This window comes from Hyperolius riggenbachi, chromosome 10 (assembly GCF_040937935.1).
Source record: "Hyperolius riggenbachi isolate aHypRig1 chromosome 10, aHypRig1.pri, whole genome shotgun sequence".
Classification (NCBI taxonomy): Eukaryota; Metazoa; Chordata; class Amphibia; order Anura; family Hyperoliidae; genus Hyperolius; species Hyperolius riggenbachi.
In genome coordinates, this window is record NC_090655.1 from 97,550,919 (window position 1) to 97,577,771 (window position 26,853).

Consider the following 26,853-nt stretch of genomic DNA (forward strand, 5'->3'; position numbering starts at 1 on the left):
GACTTACAGTAGCAAGAAACAGTATTTGAACCCTTTGTAATTATTTGGATTTCTGCGCAAATTGGTTATACAATGTAATCTGATCTCCATCTAAGTAACAACGATAGACACTCACTCTGTTTAAACTAATACCTGACAAATAAATGTTTCCATGTTTTTTTGAACACACCATGTAAATATTTACAGTGCAGGTGGAAAAATTATGTGAACCGTTGGATTTAATAACTGGTTGAATCTCCTTTGGCAGCAATAACTTCAACCAAATATTTCCTGTAGTTGCAGATCAGACGTGCACAACGGTCAGGAGTAATTCTTGACCATTCCTATTTACAGAATTGTTTCAGTTCAGCAGTATTCTTGGGTTGTCTGTAAATCGCTTTCTTGAGGTCATGCCACAGCATCTCAATCAGGTTGAGGTCAGGACTCTGACTGGGCCACTCCAGAAGGTGTATTTTCTTCTGTTTAAGCCAGTCTGTTGTTGATTTACTTCAATGCTTTGGGTTGTTGGCCTGTCTGCTGAGCTTCAGCTTCTCCTGTAAAATGTCTTGATAAACTTTGGGAATTCATTTTTCCTTTAATGATCACAATCTGTCCAGGCCCTGATGGAGCAAAGCAGCCCCAAACCATGATGCCCCCACCACCGTACTTCACAGTTGGGATGAGATTTTGTTGTTGGTGCGCTGCCCCTTTTTCTCTCCTCATATAGTGTTGTGTGTTTCTTCCAAACAACTCACCTTTGGTTTCATCTGTCCACAGAATATTTTGCCAGTACTGCTGTGGAACATCCAGGTGCTCTTTTGCAAACTTTAAATGTGCAGCAATGTTTTTTTGGATAGCAGTGGATTCCTATATTGTATACTCCCATGAACTCCATTCTTGTTTAGTGTTTTAAGTATTGTAGATTCGCTAACCTGGATGTTAGCATATGCCAGAGACTTTTGTAAGTCTTTAGCTGACACTCTAGGATTCTTCTTCACCTCATTCAGCATTTTGCATTGTGCTCTTGCAGTCTTGATTGGACTCCAGCATGTGTTCAATAAAAACATGGAAACATTTAATTGTTTGTGTGGTTTTAGTTTAAGCAGACTGTGCTTGTCTATTGTGACTTAGATGAAGATTAGATTACATTTTACCAATTTGTGTAGAGATCCATATAATGCCAAGGGTTCACATACTTTTTCTTGCTACTGTATATAGACTGATGATGAAGCACTCTCTTCTTCTACCTGTTTTCCAGTCAGCACCTGACCAAAATACTTTGGATTGATGTGTTTTCCCCATATTTGATTTAGCTTTTCATTCTGTGATATAAATCCAGGCCTGATAACATCTAAATAGCAACATAACAGCCTTAATAGGTCATATAAACAATTCAGGGCAGCTCATTTGTCTCAAGAAGATGGGTTTGTGTTATGTAGCAGCTTCTTCAGAGGCATATTACTCACAGGTTCAAACCTTCTCCTCCCTTATTTCATTACTATATTCTGGCCCATATGCAATTCACTTTTACTCCTTAGTTTTCTACTAGGTCATATTTTCAAAATGGTCAATGAAAAGTCTTTTGAACCACAAGCAAGCAAGAAAATACTCCAAATAATTTTGATCGTGCTTTTTCACCTACCTTTTGGTACTTTTTCAGTTGCAAAGTGCTAAAAAGTTATTTTAAAAGGAAGATGAAAAGTTATCTCCTAGGAGAAAACTCAGGGAAAAAAGTTAATTGCATTAGGGTCTCTGTCTTTCAGCCTGTCAGTAACAGAAAGTATGTGTAGGGAGATGAAAGCTAGGAGTCACTGATCTTAAAAAAACAGAAAACAAAATATATATATATATATATATATATATATATATATTTATATTACAGGCAGTCCCTGTTAAATGAATGAGAGAGAACCTGTAGGTTTGTCGTAAACCTGAATTTATTCTTAAATTGGAACACTGTGCCATCTTTGTCATCTGTACCTCCTGTGCGGCCTCCAGTGTCCTCCTCTGTGCTGATTCTTCTGTTCCCTCGGAGCTCCCCTCTGTGCTACCTCTGCCTCCACTGTGTCCCTCTGTACCACCCATGCCCCCCCCCCCCCCCTCTTTAAGCTTCCTTTGGCCCTCCTTTGTGCTTCCTCCTCTTCTAGTAATGATCCTAATGTGCTATTTTTGCTTACGGTAAATGTAAAGGAAAACTTCACAATAACGGTTATACGTTATTCCAATTTTGAAATTGCTTTCACGTACTCCACACAAAATTTCCCAGCACTGGATCACAAGTTAGCTTTAAAATGTGTATGTAGAACAAAACCATATATTGTTTGAATTTTTTTAAAACCATTTTCTCAAACTACAAGGTGTTTTTGAAAAAAATAATTTTTGGCCCGTTCCCATTCTCGGGACGGTTGTAAGTCAGGGACTATATATACTTCTGAAGGATTTTTGTGTATACCCAGATATATAATTTTATTTCTTGCATGCTATCAGTTTAATGTTAGACTTAAATGCTTTTTTTTATCACAAATGTAGATGGGACAATTTCAGAAGCTGTAAGTCAGGAAAGCAGCAAATATCCCAGGCATTTACAGTAGCTGTGCATCTGTACTTGATTACAGTTAGATAACTGAGTAAAGATGCCCTCATAAATGCAATGAGCCTAGCTGTGCAAGCATGACCTCCTACCTGGCGACAGAAGCTATATAAATGTCTGAAAATCGAGACTGAAGGATGTTGAAGCGATACACAAGGTTTATAGAATGCTCAGTGCCTTACTGTACCATCATCTAACCACTGCTTGACCACTAATTACTTAAATGATGGAATGAGTTAACACCTCATTCAGCTGGTATGCCACAACATTTGGCCACATTTCTTGATTATACATGTCATTCTACATCTGTACTCTTCAGTCCAACAGTTTAGAGATCGGTCATATAAATGAGAGAAACCCCAGTCCTATGGCTATAACTTTAACATAAAATTGTGTGTCTTCAGAGGGTAAACAATAACTGCCTTGAGCAAAACTATTCTTTGAGTACTTCATGCGGCCTGGGACCCACTTGCAGTGTTTTAGCCAGCGTTTTTTTTTCACTGTATGTACACAGGACTAATTGGAACGTGAGACTCACTCCCGAACATCTTATAGCCAAGCACCTCTCATGGGCATGCCTTTAAGCCAGATGACTTCCAGCAAAGTCGTGCTATGACCCCTCTGGAGGAGCCTCTTGCAATGGCCATGCGTGTCACTTCCTCTTCCTGAATCATTCAGTGATACACTCCTCTAACAGAGAAGACGGGTGACCCGGAAGTTATAACATAGCCAAGATGGCAGCCGCGATGTTTAAATTGAAACTGAACGAAAACTTTTTGGTGTAAAATGGGGATTCAGGCATCAAATGAAAGGGGAGAGCACAAGCTACAGAAATGTATGCATCTTTAAGTACTTTGCAGTACTGGTTGGAGTCTTAAAGGCATGCCCATGAGAGGGGCTCGGAGTCCCTTTAAGTGGTTAAGCTGAGGGCATGTCTCATAATAATAATAATAATGTTATGTGTTCTTTTAGTGTAAACAAAAGAAATACATGTGTCAATAGTAAAGACCAGAAAGTAAAGACCACATTTTCATTGAATCAATTTAGGAATCCTTTTATTTATTTTATTTAAGACACTCTGGATCTTATTCAATTAACTTTTTCCCCCTCCGTTTTCTCCTAGGCGATACTTTCACACCTTATCAATAAAATGCATTTTAAAGTACAACTGTAGTGAGAAGAATATGGTGACTGCCATATTTATTTCCTCTTAAGTGATACTAGTTGCCTGGTTATCCTGCTGATCTTCTGCCTCTAATACTTTTAGCCATAGACCCTGAACAAGCAGGCAGCAGATAAGGTGTTTCTGACAATATTGTCAGGTTTGACAAGATTAGCTGCATGCTTTTTTCTGGTGTTAATCAGACACTGCTGCAGCCTTATAGGTCAGCGGTGCAGCCAGGCAACTGGTATTGTTTATTCTTCTCATTACAGTTGTCCTTTAAGTCACCGATGAGCCAGGAAGTTGTCATTTTAAACCGAAGAATGAAAAATGATCTTCTAGGAGAAAAAGTGAATTGAATAAGGACCACATGGCCATATGCAATTAAAGGAAACCTTAAGTATGAAGAAAAACAAATTTCACTTACCTGGAGCTTCTTCCAGCCCCCTGCAGTCACCCTGTGCCCATGCCATTACCATACAATCCTCCAGTCCCCCACCGCGGCACACTTTCACTTTCTGCAGTCACCGTCCACTGCGCCTGCATGGCCTTGGCTGTGCACGACCTCTTTCACCTCTCAGTAGTAGCAGCAGTAGTACAAGCAGCAGCACACTCTTTCCCTGAGTTGAAGGGATCAGCTTCTTTCAGCTGTTGCATAGACACAAACACGAGATTGTGATACTTTCACCTTCTCTCACTCTCTCTGCTCCACCACCTATAGGTACGGTACTTTATTATTGTAAAAAAATAAAATAAAAAAAAAAACACCCCAATAACATCAACCTCTAAAGTTTGGGGGTAACTCTGAGCTCTCATTTACATCAAACATTAACATATTAACAACCTGCTGCTACATCCTTATCAAAATATCTACAGAATGTGTTCCTTCCTTGCACAAAAGGCTACTAAAATGCTTATATGTATGCTTCTAATTATTTTCTGTCTTGACTACTGTGACACTCTACTCTGCTGCCTACAAAGAAAAACAAACGAAAAAAACAGCCTGGCAACTCTCTAATCCTTATCTCACTCCTGCTCTGGGATTCTGAACCTCTCTGCCAATCCCTCCTTGGGCTGCCAATCAGAAGAATCCAGTTCATACTCTGTGTTATCCTGACCCCCAGTGACCAAGTAATTTTTTTACTAATTGGGCCACTGCAGCTTTAACCATTTCAGCCTTCAGTGTAATTTCACCTTATGGACCAGAGCAATTTTCACATTTCAGCACTCCTCCCTTTCATTCCCCAATAGCTTTATCACTACTCATCACAACTAAATGATCTATATCTTTTTTTTTTTCGTCACCAATTAGGCTTTTTGGGGGAGATATTTTTTCCTAGTAAGTATCTTACTTTGTATGAATTTTAAAGGGAAAAATAAGGAAAAAAATGAAAAAATACATTATTTCTCAATTTTCTTTCGTTATAGTTTTAAAATAAACAGTACTACTATTGATAAAACCCACAAATTTAATTTGTCTGTTTGTCCTGGTTATCACAACATTTAAGTTATGTCCCTAGTACAATGTGTGGCGACAATATTTTGTTTTGAAATAAAGGTGTATTTTTTCCATTTTGTGTTTTTGGTTTTCTCATTGTACTCTATCAGTAATTACAAGATCCTTTTTGCAAATAGAACAGCAATACACCCTAATGACATACATATTTGAGAAGCTGAGTCTCTAAGGTAACTATTTAGGTATTCTCTTTTCAATTCTGTTACTTTAGTTTTTTTTTGCAAATGTTTTATATTGGTGCAGAGTATATGAAAATAACAATTTTATTGCTTTTGATTCAGTTTGCCACAAAACAAAAATCACTCGACATATGCTCTAGCCCTCAAATACCCTAAATTCTATTCTCTCACTTGTCACGGTTAAAATGATACCCTATATACATAATCAGATGGCTTTTTGGGCACACAGCACGCTGTTAACCACAAGTAGCACCACTGGATTTTTCAAGACCATTTTTTGTACAGAAAGTAATACAGTCATTGTTTCTTAGCAAAGGCCCTAGTGTCTCAGTACATTCGATACAGGTCACAAATGTCACCATTCTGAAAAATAGAGACTCAGGCCTACTCAGATATGTATACTGTGTAACATTTGGGCCAAAGTGATTTTGCTGAAATTGCACCATAACTTTGAAAATGCTATTTTTTTACAGTTTTTTTCACTTTGCCAGTAGAGAAAATTCATATGACAGGGGCCTCAGCCCTCATAAACCCCAAATTCTATTCTCTCACTTGTCACGGTTAAAATGATACCCTATATGCATAATCAGATGGCATTTTGGACACACAGCACACTGTTAATCACAAGTAGCACCACTGGATTTTTCAAGGCCATTTTTTTGTACAGAAAGTAATACAGTCATTGTTTCTTAGCAAAGGCCCTAGAGTCTCAGTACATTCGATACAGGTCACAAATGTCACCATTCTGAAAAATAGAGACCCAGGCCTACTCAGATATGTATACTGTGTAACATTTGGGCCAAAGTGATTTTGCTGAAATTGCACCATAACTTTGAAAATGCTAATTTTTTACAGTTTTTTTTCACTTTGCCAGTAGAGAAAATTCATATGACAGGGGCCTCAGCCCTCATAAACCCCAAATTCTATTCTCTCACTTGTCACGGTTAAAATGATACCCTATATGCATAATCAGATGGCTTTTTGGACACACAGCACACTGTTAATCACAAGTAGCACCACTGGATTTTTCAAGGCCATTTTTTTGTACAGAAAGTAATACAGTCATTGTTTCTTAGCAAAGGCCCTAGAGTCTCAGTACATTCGATACAGGTCACAAATGTCACCATTCTGAAAAATAGAGACCCAGGCCTACTCAGATATGCATACTTTGTAACATTTGGACCTATGAGGTTTTGCTGAAATTGCAACATAACTTTGAAAATGCTATTTTTTCCAGTTTTTTTCACTTCACCACTAGAAAAAATTCATATGACAGAGGCCTCAGCCCTCAAACACTTCAAATTCTATTCTCTCACTTTTCACGGTTAAAATGATACCCTATATACACAATCAGATGGCTTTTTGGGCAACCAGCACAATGTTAAATCATAAGTCAACAGCAAGGTCTATAAACACAAACAAATTGGTACTCACCATTGTAGAAACTGTGGAAACATGGAAGCCTGAAGAGGGTTGTAAGCCAGGCCAGGGGTCAGAGGGTTTTCGGCAGCCATGCTAGGGTTTCAGAGGTTGTTCATCAGCAATGCGAGAGGTCAGAGGGTGTTCGGCAGCAATACAAAAGGTCAGAGGGTGTTTAGCAGAGGGTGGTCTTTAGCCATTCCAGAGGGTCATTGTCAGACATGCCAGGGTTCAGAAGCCGGAAGGTCATCAAAGGGCAAAAACAAAAATAAAATGTGCAGTGGGAAAAAAAAAAGGGGGGGGGGAGGTCTCTAATAATGAAGGACTGTGTGGTATGCTCCAAAACAAGGTTTGATGCAAAGTCCTGGTTTGGAGGGACACTGTGGGCAGTGGTACCGTGTGTCTCTTCTGATTCGGTGTTTCCTGCACACCTTGCACCGTTTCTGTGGGTACTTTTTGCATGTCGTTTCAGGGAGTGGCTCGGGAAAATGTTTTTCTTGGATTCGAATGATATCCTCAGAAGCATGTGGGTCTCTGGCAGGTTGGCCGGATTCTAAGACCAGGGAATCTATAACGTCCTCTGTGAATTCCAGATATGCGCCCCTATTGCCTGCTTTGTTATAGATGATAAATGCATTGTGTAGGGCCATCTGCATTAGGTAAAAAGCAAGTTTTTTTGTACCACACCTTCCTTTTGCGATTTACACTGTAATAGGAAAGCTTTTGGTCGGCCAGGTCGACTGCCCCCATATATTTAGTGTACTCTGCGATAGCAACAGGCTTCACCACCACCTCTCTTCGAGATCTTACAGTTTTTGTTGCCTCTGTGTGAATGGTGGATAACACTCGGACGTCCTTTTTATCCCTGAATTTGAGTGCAAGGAGCTCATCACTGCGGTAGCTACACAACTCCCCCTTTTTCAGTGTCTTGTTCACAACTTCTTGTGGCAGGCCTTTTCGATTTGCTTGCACTGTACCACAGGCTGGGGTCTCTGCAGCAAACAAAAATTTAAAAAGGGGGATGCTGGAATAAAAATTGTCTACATATAAATGGTACCCCTGGTGCAACAATGGGTTGAGCAAATCGATGACTATCCGCTCCGTTGTAGTCATGTAGGGGGGGCATCTGGCAGGCTGGAGGAGGCTATCTTTGCCTTCATAAACACGAAATGAAAAAGTATAGGCAGTCCCACTCTCACATAATTTGTACAATTTCATGCCATATCTGGCTCTTTTGCTGGGAATATATTGTTTTATCCCTAGCCTCCCATGGAAGGGGACTAGGGACTCGTCAACTGCTAGATGTTGGTCTGGAATATACACCTCTTGGAATCTGGTGTTCAGGTTATTTATTAGGGGCCTAATTTTAAATAAACGGTCGTGGGCTGGGTCCTCACGTGACACATGCTCGGCGTTGTTGGCAAAATGCATGCACCTTAGCAGCATTTCATAGCGCATTCTGGTCATTGCAGATGAATATAAAGGTGCAATGTGGATGGGCCTTTTTGACCAGTAATGGCGTAGCTGTGGTTTTTTTGTGATTCCCATGCTGAATGTGAGGCCCAAAAAAACTTTCATTTCTGCGACATTTGTGGGTTTCCACTTTCTAGCAATAAGTGAAGTGGGGCTGGCTGTTGTGACTTGTTGGGCATACTGATTGGTTTGTTCACAGATGTACTCGATCAGTGAATCGGACAGGAAAATTTGAAAAAAGTCAAGTGGCTTAAAATGTTTTGTGTCAATTTGTGTGCCACTTCTGCCTGTAAAAGCGGGTAGGTTAGGGGCCTCCATATTAGAAGGTGACCACTGTGGGTGACCAATTGCATATGGCACTTCGTGTCTTTGTGGCACCCTTGCTGATGTCGGCTGCCTTCACCTGCTAACCCTCTGACCTCTCTGACTGCTGGTTCCAGCAGGTTCAGGTGTTGTTGGGTCTTCCAGTTCTGAACTGCTGTCGCTGCTTATGATAGCGTTCCTAGCCTGTGCTCCTCTTCTCTGCTGAGCTGGCGGTGGTACAGCATCATGTTCTGAACTTGAGTCCTCATCGCTGTCAGTCAGGGGCTCAGAATCAGAAATTGGAAGCCATTTCGTATCAGAGTCAGTATCCAACTCCTCTTCCTCACTACTCATCTGAAGAATGACGCACGCCTCTTCTACACTATACAATCTTTTTGCCATCTTTGCAGTATAGCTCAATATAGCACAGGCAGGTGAATAAATAAAACAGGGTTTTTTTTGTGGCGGGGGGGGGTGGAAATAAGGCTGGGGGGAGTATATGCGTATATAATATACGCAAGTGGCTGCCTTAAAAAACAAAAAAAACCTGATCAATAGGGAAAAAAGCTCTGATCAATGAAAAAAGCTGGAGGAGAGGGGTGGGCTTGGTAATGGGAGGCAGAGGGTTAATGGGGGTGAAAGTAAGGCTGGGGGGAGTATATGCGTATATAATATACGCTAGTGTCCGCCTTAAAAAAAACCCTGATCAATAGGGAAAAAAGCCCTGATCAATGGGAAAAAAACCCTGATCAATAAAAAAAAGCTGGAGGAGAGGGGTGGGCTTGGTAATGGGAGACAGAGGGTTAATGGGGTAGAGGTCTATTTAATAAAAAAAGAAGATCCACAGAGTTCCACACTACTCACAGGCCTGCCAGTGCTTCTGTCACCTCAGATGAGCAGAACTGCTTATCTGAGGTGAAGTAGTAACAGTAAAGTAACTCTGTTACTTTATTTACAAATATTCTATGAATGACTATTGCCATTGGCCTATAGCAATAGTCATTCAGGCAATCAGGCTCTGTGATTGGTTGAAGGAACACCAGTTCCTTCTCATCAATCACTGGGCAGTCAGGGGGGCATTGTGCACGTGGGGTGGAGGGGGAGGGGGTGTTGTGCACGTGGGGGGGAGGGGTGCGCACATGGAGGACTTTATTTGCTTTTTTATGATTGCTGAATGACTGAATGACAGTCATTCAAGCAATCTGGACACTCTAATTAGGGTCTAGGAACATAAGTTCCCAGTCCCCAATCACCGGGCAGACAGCGGCAGACGGCGTGCAGCGTGCACGCGCACGATCGCTCGCGGCGGCGCGATTCGTTCACAGCACATGGAGGACGCGGCCGGATATCCGGGTTATAGCCATTCATTCATTTAAATGAATGACTATAAGCAATCGGGCAATGTAATTAGGTTTGGGAACGTGAGTTCCCATTACCTAATTACCGGGTGAACTGGCAGTGCGGGTGGCGCGCGCGGACGCGCGCACGAGTGCGCGCAGCAGCAGGGGAAAGACAGATACGTATATCTACGCCCCTGAGGCTTAGATGAAGTATTTCAGGGGCGTAGATATACTGTATCAAAACCAATAAATGGTTAAAGCCTAGCTGCAGGGCCGCACAACTCAGCACACAAGTGATTTCTCCCCCCCCCCCCTTTTCTCCTCATCAACAGAGCTCTCTGTTGGTGGGGTCTGATCGCTGCCCGGTTGTTGTGGTTTTTTACATGCCCGTTTTTAGGGCCGTGCGGCCTGTGCCGCAACCCTGGGCGCTGTGAGGAGGGGGGCGCTGTAATGGAGGTCGGAGCCGGAGATCTTCCCCTCTCGGCATAGACTCTGATACACACGCTGCTTCCGGCTAAGCCAGAAGCAGCGTGTGTATCAGCGTCTATGCCGAGAGGAGATCAGCGGCGAGTGAGCGGCCAGTGGAATGCAGGGAGGTGAGTAGTTATGTACGCTTCCTGCTGCGCTAATTAATTACTCTGCATCTGATCTGAGGGGGGAGCACGGAGGGCGGCCCGGGGAGAGAGAGGGAGAGGTCAGGCTGCCCTCCCCGCGGCTCCGGCTCCCCCCTCCATTATGGGGGAAGCTGCCTATCTAACCTATATGGGGGGACACCTACCTAATCTCACCTATACTTGGGGGCAGCTACCTATCTCACCTATACTGGGGGCCGCTACCTATCTAACCTATACTGGGGGGCACCTATCTAATCTAACCTATACTGGGGGGCACCTACCTAATCTAACCTATGTTGGGGGACACCTACCTAATCTAACCTATACTGGGGGGCAGCTACCTATCTCACCTATACTGGGGGCAGCTACCTAATCTAACCTATACTGGGGGGCAGCTACCTATCTCACCTATACTGGGGGGCAGCTACCTATCTAACCTATACTGGGGGGCACCTACCTATCAAACCTATACTGGGGGCACTTACTTATCTAACCTGTATTGGGGGCACTTACTTATCTAACCTGTATTGGGGGCACCTACCTACCTAGCTAGCATATACAGGTGACAACTATACTGGCTACCTATATTGCAGGCACCTACCTAACTAACCTATACTGGGGGCACCTACCTATCTAACCTATGCTGGGGGCAACTATTCTGGCTACCTATATTGCAGGCACCTACCTAACTAACCTATACTGGGGGCACCTACCTATCTACCCTATGCTGGGGGAAACTATTCTGGCTACCTATATTAGAGGCACCCACCTAGCTAACCTGTACTGGGGCACCTACCTATCTAACTTATACCAGGGGTGCCTGCCTATCTAACCTATACTGGGGGCAACTATACTGGCTACCTATACTGGAGGCACCTACCTGGCTAACCTATACCGGGGGCAACTATACTGGCTCACCTATGCCTGGCTACCTATACTGGGTGACCTGGGGGGGGGGGGGCAGCACAATTCTTACACCCTCGCCCTGGGTGCATTTTAACCTAGAAACTGCACTGGCTTTATATATATATATATATTTATTATAATTAATTTTTTGTGGAATAAATTTCACCTTTTTTATTTAATATATTTTATATCCCTCCCACCCTCAAGCAGCCAATCACTTTTGTGCCTGCCAGGTGGACAGCCGTGTCACACAGATCGCAGCGCTGTATAATGTTTATAGATGGCCATCTAACAGTCTCCGAGCGCCGCTGGGAGACTGAAGCCAAGCGGACATGCGCGCGCATAGTGCATGTGTTCTCCTGCAAGCCCCATAAGAAGCCATTCACACCAATCGGTGTGGAGCGGTCCTTGGGCTGCCGCCGCGTTCACGCCAGTTGGCGTGAAGAGGTCGGCAAGAAGTATCCCATCCGCACATTTCTTCATTAATCTCCAGATACCATCCCTCCTTTGCTCCTCCCATGAAACCCTCTTGTTGTACAGCTGGGTTACCTTCTGTCACACTCGCATCAAGGACTTCACAATCATGCTCTCCTTTGGAACTCTCTCCCACAACCTGTCAGTTATGCTCCAAGCTTGGAAATGTTCAAACACACCTTCAAGACACACTTCTTCAGACAAACTTATAATTTGTTATAGCTAGAATTTGTTTTTTGCCACGTCCATCTGCTAACCTTTTTTTTTTTCACACCACTACCCTCTAAGGCCCCGTTCACACTAGAGCATTTTGCTGCGATTTAGTCAAAACGCTCAAACGCTGGCGCTTTTTAAAAGCGCTAGCGTAATGAAACCCTATGGGCTCGTTCTTACTTGGGCGATTTGCGCAAATCGCCCCAAAACGACCAAAAATGTGAAACACAAACGCGACGCCTGCACCATTTTCAGGCGATTTCGTGGTGATCGCGTTTCAGTGCTATAGAAGTGAAGTCGCGGAAAAATCACTCCTGCAAAACGCCGGCAAAAATCGCCAGCGTTTTGCATTTTGTAAGTGTGAATGGGGCCTTCACAAAGGCAGGGACCTCCCCCTAGTGTATTTTATTAAATGAACATGTACCAGCATTGGAGATGTTTACAAACTACACATTAATAGTATGTATTTGTACTTTCACTGGATGTCCTGATTGTGCAGTGTGTAGAACGTTTCATGTATCTGTTACGGCCAGAACCCGAAGTGTGGCCACTTCTAGTTCTGGCCGGCCACTTCGGGTTCTGGCCGGCCAATGCGCGAAGTGGCCGCAGCGCAGCGGCCAATGTTAGAAATGGAATGTTTCCTTTTAATATGAATGTAGTTTTCCTGGCCGTCTCTTGCCAAATGTAGCAAAAAAACAACAACAGTTCGTTCATTGAATGAAATGAAGCCGCCCGGCTTCTGCTCCGCCTCCTCTCCTCCGCCCCTGCCTCTCTCTCTCTCTCTCTCTCTCTCTCTCTCTCTCTCTCTCTATCTTCTTCGGGCGGCCGGCAGGGAAACACGTGTCCCCGAGAGTCGTTCGTGGCGCCAGGAAAGCAGAGCGGGGAGGCTGCAGACATTGCTTCTGCCAGCCCCCGCTCTGCAGGGACGAACGACAGGATTGCCTGCCGCGACGAACGACTCTGGAGGGGACACGCATGTCCCCCGCTGCTAGTGTCGGGGAGAAGAGAGAGAGAGGCAGGGGCGGAGGAGAGGAGGCGGAGCAGAAGCCGGGCGGCTTCATCTCATTCAATGAACGAACTGTTTTTTTTTTCTACATTTGGCCAGAGGCGGCCAGGAAAACTACATTCATATTAAAAGGAAACATTCCATTTCTAACATTGGTCGCTGCGCTGCGTCCACTTCGCGCATTGGCCGGCCCGAACCCGAAGTGGCCGGCCAGAACTAGAAGTGGCCACACTTCGGGTTCTGGCTGTAACATATCTATGCTCCCCACTGTTGTGTGCTTTGTACTATGTACAGTGTTATGGAAGATGTTGGTGCTTTGTAAATTAATAATAATATTGTTTATACTAAAAACAATCCAAGGTTTCTTTTCTGTTTGTCTTAGCTGAATCATCTGCTTTATTTCAACAGGCAATGCAATAAATTAATCAACTCCACTTCAAGGTAATTTCAAGATGAAGTAGGAACCATGTTTTTTTGTGCTATCTGCAGAAGAAAGAATATTTTATAGAGGTGGAAAGTAGGTACTTTGCAGAATTTTTTGACTATTAATAATATTTTGACTTGGTGTAGAGTAATCTGTAAAATGTGATTATGGTATTGCTGATGTTGTGTTCCACATACAAAAATGACCCAGACTATAAATAGTTCAGGAGCCTTTTCATTCTTAGTTTGTGATTTAGTTATAATTTGTAAATAGTAGTGGCTAATCAGTCTTTAGTGGTATTTCAATGTTTCACTGTTTTACTGAAGAAAGTTTGAAAAACTTGATTCTTATCAAAATGTGCATGTTTCAATTTATTAACATGGCACCATCCTCCTCCTCCATGATGCTCTTCAAAATTAGTGATGGATAAACATCACAGTTTTGCATTCACAAATGCTTTCCTGAATGTTTCAGTGAAAATTTGTGCAAATTGTGAAAATTTGTAAATTAGCAGTGAGCCCCATTGACTTTAATGGCAGGTAACCCTCAAGAGCCTTCAGGGCATCTCTTCAGCCACAATTTCTTTTAAAAAGGTGTACAAAGTGTACAAAAACCTAGACAGTGGCATGGCAGAGAGGGATCAAGGCAAAATGTTCCTCCAAAAATATGTATTTAGCACAGAGGCTTTTTTTTCATGCATAAATGCCAAAAGTCACATGTAGTTTCTAGATTTTTCAAATTTAGGTCTTTAGAATGGCCACTATGTTTGCCTGCCCAAAAATTATGTGCAACCACTGTCTGAGATGCCTGAAAAATGTTGTATCTGCATAAAGGTTTTTTTTTTTAATTGCAGCAACAGTATGTGGGACCTAAAAAAAAATGGGCAATTACCTGCTTGAAACATTGTTATTGCAGCCACACTGGAGGCCAGAAATATTGGGCAATTACCTGCCAAATAAATATTTGCATTTCAGCCTCTGTATGAGACAGAGGCCTGGAGTAACTGGCATGCACCAGTTTAATGATTATTATTATTTTTTCTTTAGGTAAAGCCAATCAAAGTAGAACCAAATGCCATCCTGGGTGCTGTGCTGGTGGTGGTGAAAAATAGCTATGCCTGTGGCCATAGAGAACATGAGGCCTAGATTAACTGGCATGCACCATGGTAATAATAATTTATTTGGGTAAAGCCAATCAAAGTGGGACCAAATTACATACTGGGTGCTGTGCTGGTGGTGGTGCAGAATAGCTGTACCAGTGGCCAGGGCGGACAGGAGGCCTTAAGTAACTGGCATGCGCCAGGTAATAATAATATTACACATCTGTAGTGTAACCCTCTGATATCCACGCCACATTTGTTCTTATAAATGTTAAATAATCTATACTGCGGTGTGCTAGGTGACTTCGCTTGTTTTGATCCCTCCAGCTGCACTGAATGTCTTTTCTGACAGGACACTTGAGACGGGACAAGCCCCCACAAAGCCTGCAACTCTTGTTCTTCCTCAACAAAGTCACCATCCTCTGACTCTTCAGTTTTCTCCCTCTGCCCAGGTATAGCCAATGATGACATAGCTCCATCTCCAATTTGCCACTTTGGGAACTCTGGCATTTTGGATCTTTAGTGATGTCCTATACCCAAGCGACTCCCAAGTGCGTTATATTCTACAGCCATCCGCCGCACCCACTTGAAATGGCTTTATCTCGCCATACACCAAACTTCCCATTTCAACAGAACCCCTAAGCTGTCTCCAGAGGGATTAAGTCTCAACCCTGCTGAGCAATGGTCCTCGCACATGAATTCTTGAAGGAGCACTATAATGAAAGATTTTAAAATGAAGAATACATATTTACACATAAGATGAACAACTTTCCTACAGTAAAAGGCACTGTAAATGACTTTAGACTTTTTTTCCCCCCGTGTAGCGGTTATAGCATAGGTATTTTAACCTGAGGACTCAAAACCACTTTCCCACAAATGTTTGACTTGTACATCTCCTCATGGGGGTTTCTCAAGAATTCTGTTAAATTTTGAAATGCATTCTCTGCAAGGAGCTATATAAAAAATGCTTGCCATCCTGACTGCTTGAACACATGCTATTCTGCCACTGCCATTAAGGGAATGTTTTGAAAAGAATGAAAGATAAAGGAAACCTTAAAATTCTCTATGGGAAGTCAGATTAGTCCAGTAAGAGATGCAAATATGTTAGATTGAAATACTCTAAACGACAGCCACATAAGAAAAAATCATTTACAGTTCATTATAGTTTGGGACAAATGTACATCTTATATGTACTTCTTTTAAATTTCAGGACCTGTTTCCACGAGAGCTACAAATGGTTTTTTTTTTTTTTTTTGTTAAAGTCAAAGAAATCAGAGTTTAGCTGATACCAATACAACGTATTGAGCCCATTTCCATTACATCATATTTTTTGCCCATGCTAAAAAATTTTCCCTGCTTCAGAATTTCAGACATTGCGGATGAATCGGACATCATACTTTTTGAATGGTCACTGATATATTATCCTTTTTTTTTTTTTTTTTTTTCTTCCATGTTTTCATCAGTAAAAAAAGAAAAAAATGTAGCACAATTGTGCTTTTCTGAAAAAAAAAATAGAAAAATGGAAATGTGTCTGCAATAATCTGTGTATGAATTTTCATGCTATACTTGAAGCAGGCCCTGCCAGTTTTTTTTTATCATATTAGTGCTTTAAAGAGACTCCGTAACAAAAATTGCATCCTGTTTTTTATCATCCTACAAGTTCCTAAAGCTATTCTAATGTGCTCTGGCTTACTGCAGCACGTTCTACTATCACCATCTCTGTAATAAATCAACTTATCTCTCTCTTGTCAGACTTGTCAGCCTGTGTCTGGAAGGCTGCCAAGTTCTTCAGTGTTGTGGTTCTGTGATGCATCTCCCCCCTCCAGGCCCCTCTCTGCACACTGCCTGTGTATTATTTAGATTAGGGCAGCTTCTCTCTTCTCTCTTATCTTTTACAAGCTGGATAAATCCTCCTCTGAGCTGGCTGGGCTTTCACATACTGAGGAATTACATACAGGCAGAGCTGTCTGCACTCTGCAGGAAGAAACAGCCTGACACTTCAGTGGAAGATAGCGGCAGGGGGAAAGAAACACACAAATTATCTCTTGAGATTCAAAAGGAAGGGTGTATACAGCCTGCTTGTGTATGAATGTATTTTCTATGTGTGGACATACTATACATCAACCTACTTCCTGTTTTGGTGGCCATTTTGTTTGTTTATAAACAAACTTTTTAAAACTGTTTTTAACCACTTTTAATGCGGCGGGGAGTGGCGAAATTGTGTCAGAGGGTAATAGGAGATGTCCCCTAATGCACTGGTATGTTTACTTTTGTGCGATTTTAACAATACAGATTCTCTTTAAGGTAGAATATGTATAAATTACATGCTTACAATCTGAGGGAGAAAGACTACCATCCAGTCTCTAGTGAACTTTAGCTTTCTGGTTACATGTTCTAATAAGCATAAAAAATATAATTAGGAGCAGGTTAAAAACAACCAAGAACATTGAAACCTTCCTGGCAAAGATTTATTTGGTGTTGCAAGTTTATAACTTTTAGCAGAAGTTCCCAAAAGCCTCAATTTTTTGAAACTGAGGTCATTAGGAATTAAGAGGTCGTATCCATGGCTTTCTACAGTATGTCTCACAATAGCTCTACAAATGTTTGTAAGTTGTCTATTTTGTACATGGGTTTTAAAACCAGTTATTAGCACATGCATAAGCCACATTACCTACAAAATTGCTACCAAATGTACAAAATGTAACAAAGCAGAGCTAGTAACTTCATATCTCGGTTTATAATCATGCTCGCTAGCAAAGCAATACAGTGTGATGGCACGCACAATTGAAAACTTGCAGATTGCACTAAAATATGCTCCAGTCCTTTGCTACTTAAACTATGTTTCCTGTATGTCTAAATCCTAAATAACTAGGGGATTGATTTCTTTATTAAAGTTAGAGCACAATGAATACTAGAGAACATAAGATTCCTCAAGCCAGGATTGGATTTTTTTTTTAGTTGCCTATTATGTGGGGGGAAAACCTGGGTTGCAGCAGCAGCATATATAGATAGGTCTAATTAATCAAATTAACAAATTGCAAGTAAAAACAAAAACAGGTTTTAGCATTGTTTTGGTATTCCACACATCACTTTGATGCAGAAATAAGCATTATTTTTGGTATAGGAAAGTTATCATTGATGCTTACGAGTTGAAGTTGGTGAAGAAATAATGAATGTTGGGGGAAATATTTGCTTTATTAATGGTTAGTTATAAGCCTTGATCTGGGGCTGTAGGAAATGATGAGAGTTGGAGTTAGACCAGCTCTGGGCAAACTACGGCCCATGGGCCATATCCGGCCCACAAGCGCTGTTAATCCCTGCAGAGTCACGAGCTGGCAATAAGCGTGGGTTAACTCTCACCTAATCTCTGCTTCCAGTGTTGCACCTCCATAGCAACAGGGCATCATGTGATTTGCCGTCTGGATGTGCTACCGTATTACATATTGGCACGTCCTGACAGCATGTCACACCCTGTGACCATGGAGACCAGGTGCTGTAGGCGGAGATTAGGTGAGTTTTAGCCCCTTGCTTATCGCCTGCTTGTGAATCTGCAGGGAGCAAGGGAGGGGGGGGGGGGTTCAAAAGAAAGGAATTTGACCCACGGTCCGCAACCTGGCGACCCGGGCCGTGTCAACTTTGCCCATTGCTAGTGAGGGGAACGCCAGCGCATACCACTTAGGCTGCATCTGAAATGACCACCAGCTCAGTGTGCAGCACCTAAATAGATTTTCTGCACACTTCACATTCAATTCAGATGCAAATCATATGCAAATCTGCTACTACTTATCATGCAAACAGGAAACTCAGGAGGAGGGGCTGGGAGCAGCTAACCTGACAGTTACATAGTTGCAAAGTTAAGGAAAGGTGGGGGAAAAGGCTGTGCATCCCTAAACACATGTTGCAATTGAATGGTTAATCGCACAGGCATACGCCGCCTCTGCCAGACTGAAAAATGCATGCCCTGCATCCAAGACAAGTGCTAACATTTATTAAACTAGGAGGAACTTTAGCTTCCAATATGGTTTGCATGCTAAGTATATTATACTAGACACTTGCGCCACGGTGAGGCCTCATATTATATTAGTAGTAATGCGAGGTTTCATATAGGTGAAAAAAGGAGTCTTTATTAAAAGTAAGCGGCTATGCTGTAGACAACGCGTTTCACAGGACACAGTCCGCTTCCTCAGGTCAATAAAACAGATAACCTAAAAACAAAGTATTTGTTTTGACATAGTAAGATCACACGGCTAAAAGTCACTTGAACCTTTTTTTCACATATTAGTTCTAATCATATACAACAATAAAAGTATGCCCCTTTAACCGCTTCACAACGGAGGGGTTTTACCCCTTTAGCATCCGAGCAATTTTCTCCTTTCAGCGCTCCTTACATTCATTCGCCTATAACTTTATCATTACTTATCGCAATGAAATGAACAATATCTTGTTTTTTTCGCCACCAATTAGGCTTTCTTTAGGTGGGACATTATGCCAAGAATTATTTTATTCTAAATGTGTTTTATTGGGAAATAGGAAAACATTTGGAAAAAAAATAATTTTTCAGCTTTCGCCCATTATAGTTTTTAAATAATGCATACTACTGTAATTAAAATCCATGTAATTTATTTGCCCATTTGTCCCGGTTATTACACCATTTAAATTATGTCCCTATCACAATGTTTGGCGCCAATATTTTATTTGGAAATAAAGGTGCATTTTTTTCAGTTTTGCGTCCATCCCTAATTACAAGTCCATAATTTATAAAGTAATCGTGTTATACCCTCTTGATATAAATATTTAAAGATTTCAGTCCCTAAGGTAACTATTTATGTTTTTTTTTGTTGTTTTTTATTGTAATTTTTTTTATTTTTTTCTTATTACAAAAAAAATTGGGGAGTGTGGGAGTTAGTGAGTTAATTTTATATTGTAAACTAAATGTAGAAAGGAGGCTGGCACCACCAGAAGTAGAAAAGTAAAAATTAGCTCTTTATTGATCAGTCATAAAATGACAGCATGGTCAAAAATAAGGCTTTGGCGGCGACAGCCCGCTGTTTCGAGCTGTTATAGCTCTTTCTCAAGCCGAACAGCCCATACAATGTTAGCAACAATGACCACACCCTTATATACTGGTCTATGTATCAATTAGCCAATCATTTCAAAATCAGAAACACCAATCAGAGTGCAAGGGCATGTGGATGGACCTGATGGGGAACAGGCAGTGTGTGATGTCATCAAAACATACCTCCCAGTCAGCTGACTAAGGACAGCCCATCGCAGCATGGCAGAGAAAGTTCCACATGTAAAAGCAGGAAGTGCATTGTAAACAAAGATCACATGCACCAATAGGGACAGGCTCCAACAGCCCACCCATCTTAATATGGCATGGTAAACGTATACAAATGTCCGCATAATACGCGTCCTATAGACGCGATATCAATGCATAATAGCCGCCGTAATTCGCCATCCAAACGCATTATCAAAACAATGCGTACAAAAAGACGCATAATGCGTAATAATGGACGCTAGATAACCGCATACCGCTACTAATGCCAACGCAATAATAATGCGTACAAACCGACGTAAAAACGCCCCCTGGCCGCATAACTCTATAATGGACGCGTACAAAAAGACACAACGCGTGGTACTGAACGCAACATAGTCGCATACTGTTCATAACAAATGCCACATTAATGCGAAAAAAAACGTCGCAAAAATGCCTTCAGGGCGCATAAAAAATGGATGCACAAAAAGAGGATATAATGCATAGCATCATGGCGGGACTCAAATCAAGTCACGCCTAGAACTAATGCCCAACATTATACACGTGGAAATCGCATAACTAGAGAGAACAATTCTCACCAGGCCACAAAGTTCTTCCCTCCATCAGCTCACAGGGACTAAAGAAAAAGGTTAGACACAGATATACCTGTGATTCTAGTTACGTAGTGTATTTAATTAAATGCCCCTGTGGATTGGGATTTGTGGGTATGACCACCAATGCTTTGAAGGTCAGAATGTCTGGCCATAAGACAGCCATACGTGGCAAGGATATGACCCAGGCTGTGTCTAGCCATTTTGTTTCAGCTAGACACAATTTGTCCCAATTTAAAGTTCAGGTTATTGACAGTGTTCCGAGTAATTGGCGAGGGAGATTAAATAGACAGGATGAGTTGGCCAAAAGAGAGGCCTGGTGGATTAAAAGGTTGCATGTGATGGGAAAGGGAGGACTTAATAGGGAATACGATCTAAGTTTTTGTGTTTAATTTTCCTGTTGAATCTGTAAATAGTGATGTGGGATATTTACTATGATAAGAGGCAGCTATTATGCTGTGCTAGGGGGTGTGGAGTACTGGTTGGGAGCATTATAATATTTTTGAATACTTTGATACTTTTTGCAGTGATGAGTTTTTTTCTTCTTCTTTTTCTTTAGTCCCTGTGAGCTGATGGAGGGAAGAACTTTGTGGCCTGGTGAGAATTGTTCTCTCTAGTTATGCGATTTCCACGTGTATAATGTTGGGCATTAGTTCTAGGCGTGACTTGATTTGAGTCCTGCCATGATGCTATGCATTATATCCTCTTTTTGCGCATCCATTTTTTATGCGCCCTGAAGGCATTTTTGCGACGTTTTTTTTCGCATTAATGTGGCATTTGGTATGAACAGTATGCGACTATGTTGCGTTCAGTACCACGCGTTATGCGTCTTTTTGTACGCGTCCATTATAGAGTTATGCGGCCAGGGGGTGTTTTTACGTCGGTTTGTACGCATTATTATTGCGTTGGCATTCGTAGCGGTATGCGGTTATCTAGCGTCCATTATTACGCATTATGCGTCTTTTTGTACGCATTGTTTTGATAATGCGTTTGGATGGCGAATTACGGCGGCTATTATGCATTGATATCACGTCTATAGGACGCGTATTATGCGGACATTTGTACGCGTTTACCATGCCATATTAAGATGGGTGGGCTGTTGGAGCCTGTCCCTATTGGTGCATGTGATCTTTGTTTACAATGCACTTCCTGCTTTTACATGTGGAACTTTCTCTGCCATGCTGCGATGGGCTGTCCTTGGTCAGCTGACTGTGAGGTATGTTTTGATGACATCACACACTGCCTGTTCCCCATCAGGTCCATCCACATGCCCTTGCACTCTGATTGGTGTTTCTGATTTTGAAATGATTGGCTAATTGATACATAGACCAGTATATAAGGGTGTGGTCATTGTTGCTAACATTGTATGGGCTGTTCGGCTTGAGAAAGAGCTATAACAGCTCGAAACAGCGGGCTGTCGCCGCCAAAGCCTTATTTTTGACCATGCTGTCATTTTATGACTGATCAATAAAGAGCTAATTTTTACTTTTCTACTTCTGGTGGTGCCAGCCTCCTTTCTACATTTGACTACTGAGGATTCTGAGGATACAGGGATCCAAGGCTTGGGCACACAACAGTTCCTTCCTATGGATGAGTGCTCCTCCAACTTCTGCTTTTTATATTGTAAACTAATGTATTTGTATGTGAAAAATGGTTTTGGGTGTAGTGTTACTTTTTGGCTACAAGATGGCCACAGTAATTTTTTGTAAATGTGTCCTGCAAGCGTAGCAAGTACGCTTGCAGGAAGTTCAGGGAGGCTGGAAAACTGTATTTTTTTTAACAATGATCGCACTGCTTCTCATAGAAGCAGCCGATCATTGCTGGGGGGAAGAGATCAACAAACAGGAATGGTTTTTCCCATTCATTGATCTCCAGACGAGCGGGCGGCGGCGTGCACGATCGCGGGAGTGTGCGCACGTGCAAGCGGGAGCGCTGACAGCAGCGGCAGAAGCGGTAGCTCCGGCTGGGGAACTGAAGTCCAAAGGAGCGTAGATATACTGTACCCGGGCGGCGAAGTGGTTAAAGGGTACAGTAATCTATATTATTAGCTTAGTTTGTATATGCAGAAACCGTATATAGATACACTGAATATGCAAAACCCTATTTAGGTAGTATTGAGCCTCTCACAGCTCAGTTTGTGTGAATACAATGAATAAATAAACAAACATAAATAAGTAATGCTTATGTAGTGAATTACAATAAAAAGATTAATAAACCTAAATAATGCTTCTAATATAGGAAGTTAAAATATCTCAATTGACATATATTATTATTAATGGAATCTCAGTGGAGATAATTGTGGAGTGGAGATAATTGTGGATAAGGTGAAGTAATGTGCCTGCATAAGATTCGAATTAGGCATTGATAAGAAAGGCTAGGACAGTGGTGGCAAACCTTTTAGATACAGTGCCTAAACTGCAACCCAAAACCCCACTTATTTATCGCAAAGTGCCAACTCAACAGTTTAAGGCTTCATTTACATGGGAGGCTGAACTGCAAGCTTGTCTGGCAGTTCAGCCTCTCAGCTGCCAGCCATGAGTGTCTTTCGGCTGCTGTTACATGCAGCTGAATGGCAGAGTTTGTAACACCTTGATGGAACACTTCTAACGCTATGTAATGCTACAAACAGCAATATGTTATAGCTGAGCACTTCCATGCTGAGATGCAGCCTCCTGTGTGAATGAGGCCTAACCTGAATACTTTACCCAGTATAGGAGGCAAGATCACCCCTCACCTCAATATTAGCCATGATCCCCCCCCATATTAATTGACAGATGCCACCCTCACCCCTAGATAGGTAGACAGTTTATTTCCCCCAGCATATACAGCCAGTTGCCCCCCCCCCCCCCCCCCAAAAAAAAGTAGGCAGTTGTTTCTTCCCAGTATTTGTAGACAAATTATTCTGCCCAGTAAAGGTAGCCAAATGATTCCACCCAGTATTAGTAGCCAAATGATACCCCCCTTCCCCAGTATAGGTTATAGTATCGGTAACACCCACCTAGTATAGGTAGCCAGATGATTACCCACAGTGTAGATTGCCGGACCCCCCGCCCCCCCCCATTATACAACAAGAAGCCAAACAATTTCCCACCAGATATAGGTTTCTAGATGCCCCCTCAATATAGGTAGCCAGAATTCCACCCTCCCCCCCCCATTATAGGTAACCAGATGACCCCTGCAGTATAGGTAACCAAAAGACACCCCCCTTTTCACTACAGGTAGTCACGTGCCCCCCCTCCCCTTTCAGAGTGTGCAGCAAAGGGGTTAATTTAAAGGGAACCTGAAGTGAGTATGTGGAGGCTGCCTTTCCTTTTAAACAATACTAGTTGCCTGGCAGTCCTGCTGATCTGTTCGGCTGTAGTAGTGCCTGAATCACACCAGAAACAAGCATGCAGCTAATCTCGCTAGATCTGACAATCTTGTCAGAAATACCTGATCTAATGAGTGCTTGTTTAGGGTCTATGGCTGAAAGTATTTGAGGGGAGGGAGACAATTGGCACTGCTTCTATTGCTATTTAATCCAGAGTGCAGTGGAACACATGTAAACAATCCAAGACAGTGTATCTTCAAATTGTGGCATCAAAAATATTCATTCAACGTAAACATGCATGAACATACCATTGTCTGAGGTGGTGTGGTGGCGGTGGGTGCTGGGCACAAATAGCCTTAAGCCGTTTCACGCAAAATCTGCGCTTCTACGGAGGCTGCCTCCAGATTTTATTGTATTGCAACTTCTAATCTATCAGAGCACGCTATCAATACCAGAAGTGTGGATGAAGAGGTGTGTGTTATATGCTATATCCTTTCAAATTCAGCGCAAATACTGTAGTGCCGACGCTTTTCTTCTTCTATCACTGAAAGTATTTGAGGCAGAGGATCAGCAGGACAGCCAGGCAACTGGTATTGTTTAAAAAAAAAAATATGACAGCTACCATACACCGCTCGCTTCAGGTTCCCTTTAAAGTGAAATTTGTCATACCAATGCAGACTCGACCAATCCGTATTTCGCGCCGTATAAGACGCTCCGGAATATAAGACGCACCCAGGTTTAGAGGGCAAAAACCAGGAAAAAAAAATACTAAACCTGGTGCGTCCATATTCCAGGAGCGTCTTGTACATATCCTTGTGTGTCCTCATGTGTGCTCCTGTGCCCCCCATATCCTCATGTGTCCTTCTGTGTGTCCTCCTGTGCCCCCATGTGTCCTCCTGTGCCCCCATGTGTCCTCCTGTGCCCCCATGTGTCCTCATGTGCCCCCATGTGTCCTTCTGTACCTCCCATGTGTCGTCCTGTGTGTCCTAATGTGCCCCCCATGTGTCCTTCTGTGCCCCCCATGTGTCCTGTGTCCTCATGTACCCCCCACGTGTCCTTCTGTGCCCCCCATGTGTCCTCCTGTGCCCCCATGTGTCCTTCTGTACCTCCCATGTGTCCTCCTGTGTGTCCTAATGTGCCCCCCATGTGTCCTTCTGTGCCCCCCCATGTGTCCTGTGTCCTCATGTGCCCCCCCCCACGTGTCCTTCTGTGCCCCCCATGTGTCCTTCTGTGTGTCCTCATATGTGCTCCTGTGCCCCTATATGTCCTCCTGTGCCCCCCATACGTCCTCCAGTGCCCCCCATATGTCCTCCAGTGCCCCCCATATGTCCTCCAGTGCCCCCCATATGTCCTCCAGTGCCCCCCATATGTCCTCTACCCCCCCCCCAGCCTTCCTCCCTCCCACCTGCGTCTCCTGGCCCCCCCGGATGGAGTGTCAATAGCGGCGGCAACTTACCTTTGGCAGGCTCCTGCGCTGATCCTATATCATCGCGCTGCCCCCCCCCCCCCCGCTAGCCTCCTCTGCCTCCCCCCTCTGTATCTGGCCCCCCCGGGTGAATGAATAAGTATCGGCAGCTTACCTCCGCAGTGTGCCCGCGATGACTGCAGACGTCCGGCTTCCAGGCACTTCTCGCTCTAGTGGCCGGCTTGAATTGATGACGCGCAGTTCAAAGCCGGCCTCTAGAGCGAGAAGTGCCTGGAAGACGGACGTCTGCAGTCATCGCGGGCGCACTGCGGAGGTAAGCTGCTGATACTTATTCATTCACCCGGGGGGGGGGCAGATACAGAGGGGGGAGGCAGAGGAGGCTAGCGGGGGGGCAGCGCGATGATATAGGATCAGCGCAGGAGCCTGCCAAAGATAAGTTGCCGCCGCTATTAACACTCCACCCGGGGGGGCCAGGAGACTCGGGCAGGCATGGGGATAGCAGGCAGGGAATCCCCAACATGGCGGCGGGTCGGCGGTTCGGAACGGCGGGCGTTATTAAGTTGGGGATTCCCTGCCTTTGCCGTATAAGACGCAGGGACTTTTTCTCCCCATTTTTGGGGGAGAAAAAGTGCGTCTTATACGGCGAAAAATACGGTACTCCAAAATGTTATAGTTTATTTACAGCGGTTATGCAGCATAAACAGACTAGCACTAGATTTCCAATCTTTGACTCCCAATGGAAGTGTGTGTTACTGAGGTCCGCAGGTCATGTGCTTTATTGGTGTAGGATCCCTTAAGTGAACCAGAGATTAAAATAAACTAATGAGATAAACAATTGGATCTGTCCTTCCACTCCTAAAAATTACTTTTTTTTTTAGATATCTCAAGGTTTTATTTTATGTATAAACATTTACAAAGCAGATTTAATGTTTCAAAGTCTCTGCTCAATTGCAGTGTCTCAAAAGTCCCAGAGTGAAAATAAATGAACTATTGACTTTTTTATATTTTCCATAGTTCCATAGCTAATTATAAACTCTTTCAAGCCGGGAAAAAAAAGAGCACAGCATAGATGTCTGTATGCTTGCCACTGTATATGTAGATGTCTATCTCATCATGTCACATGTTATCTCTGGTACTCTTTAACTCACTTCTCCAGGATCCATGAGGACGCACGAGACCGGTCGTCTTCCTCCCAGGTGTTCTATTCCTATGGTGCAACACTGCCTGTCAAGGTATTTTATAGCATATAGGCAGCTTTAGGCAATGATGATAGTTGCCTGCCAATAAAGGAGGGCTAAGGTTAGGCAATTAGTAGGTAAACGGTTGGATGACATGGGGGGTTATGGTACCAGACAGGGTTAGCATACTGAAGTCTGTGCAAAACATACCTCATGTCAAGTGTGTGTGTGTGTGTAAAGGTGGCCACTATACAATTAAAAGATACAATTTGACACCAATTTGAAATATGATTGGTTGTCGCAAAAAATGTTAATGCATTCGAGACATTTGATTGAATTTCTTGTTTTTATTTGATATAAATGAAGGTTGGGAG

The 26,853-nt window shown here is 42.9% G+C and overlaps 1 long non-coding RNA gene across 1 annotated transcript in view; it reads left to right on the forward strand.

Annotated features, from left to right (window-relative positions):
* The window catches only part of LOC137535961 (uncharacterized), a 154,352-nt gene extending 127,818 nt beyond the window's left edge, over nucleotides 1-26,534 (forward strand). The window contains exons 2-3 of the long non-coding RNA XR_011024490.1: nucleotides 13,583-13,691; nucleotides 26,458-26,534. This is a non-coding gene — a long non-coding RNA (uncharacterized lncRNA). The remainder of the gene's footprint in view (nucleotides 1-13,582; nucleotides 13,692-26,457) is intronic.
* Nucleotides 26,535-26,853: the final 319 nt, after the last annotated feature.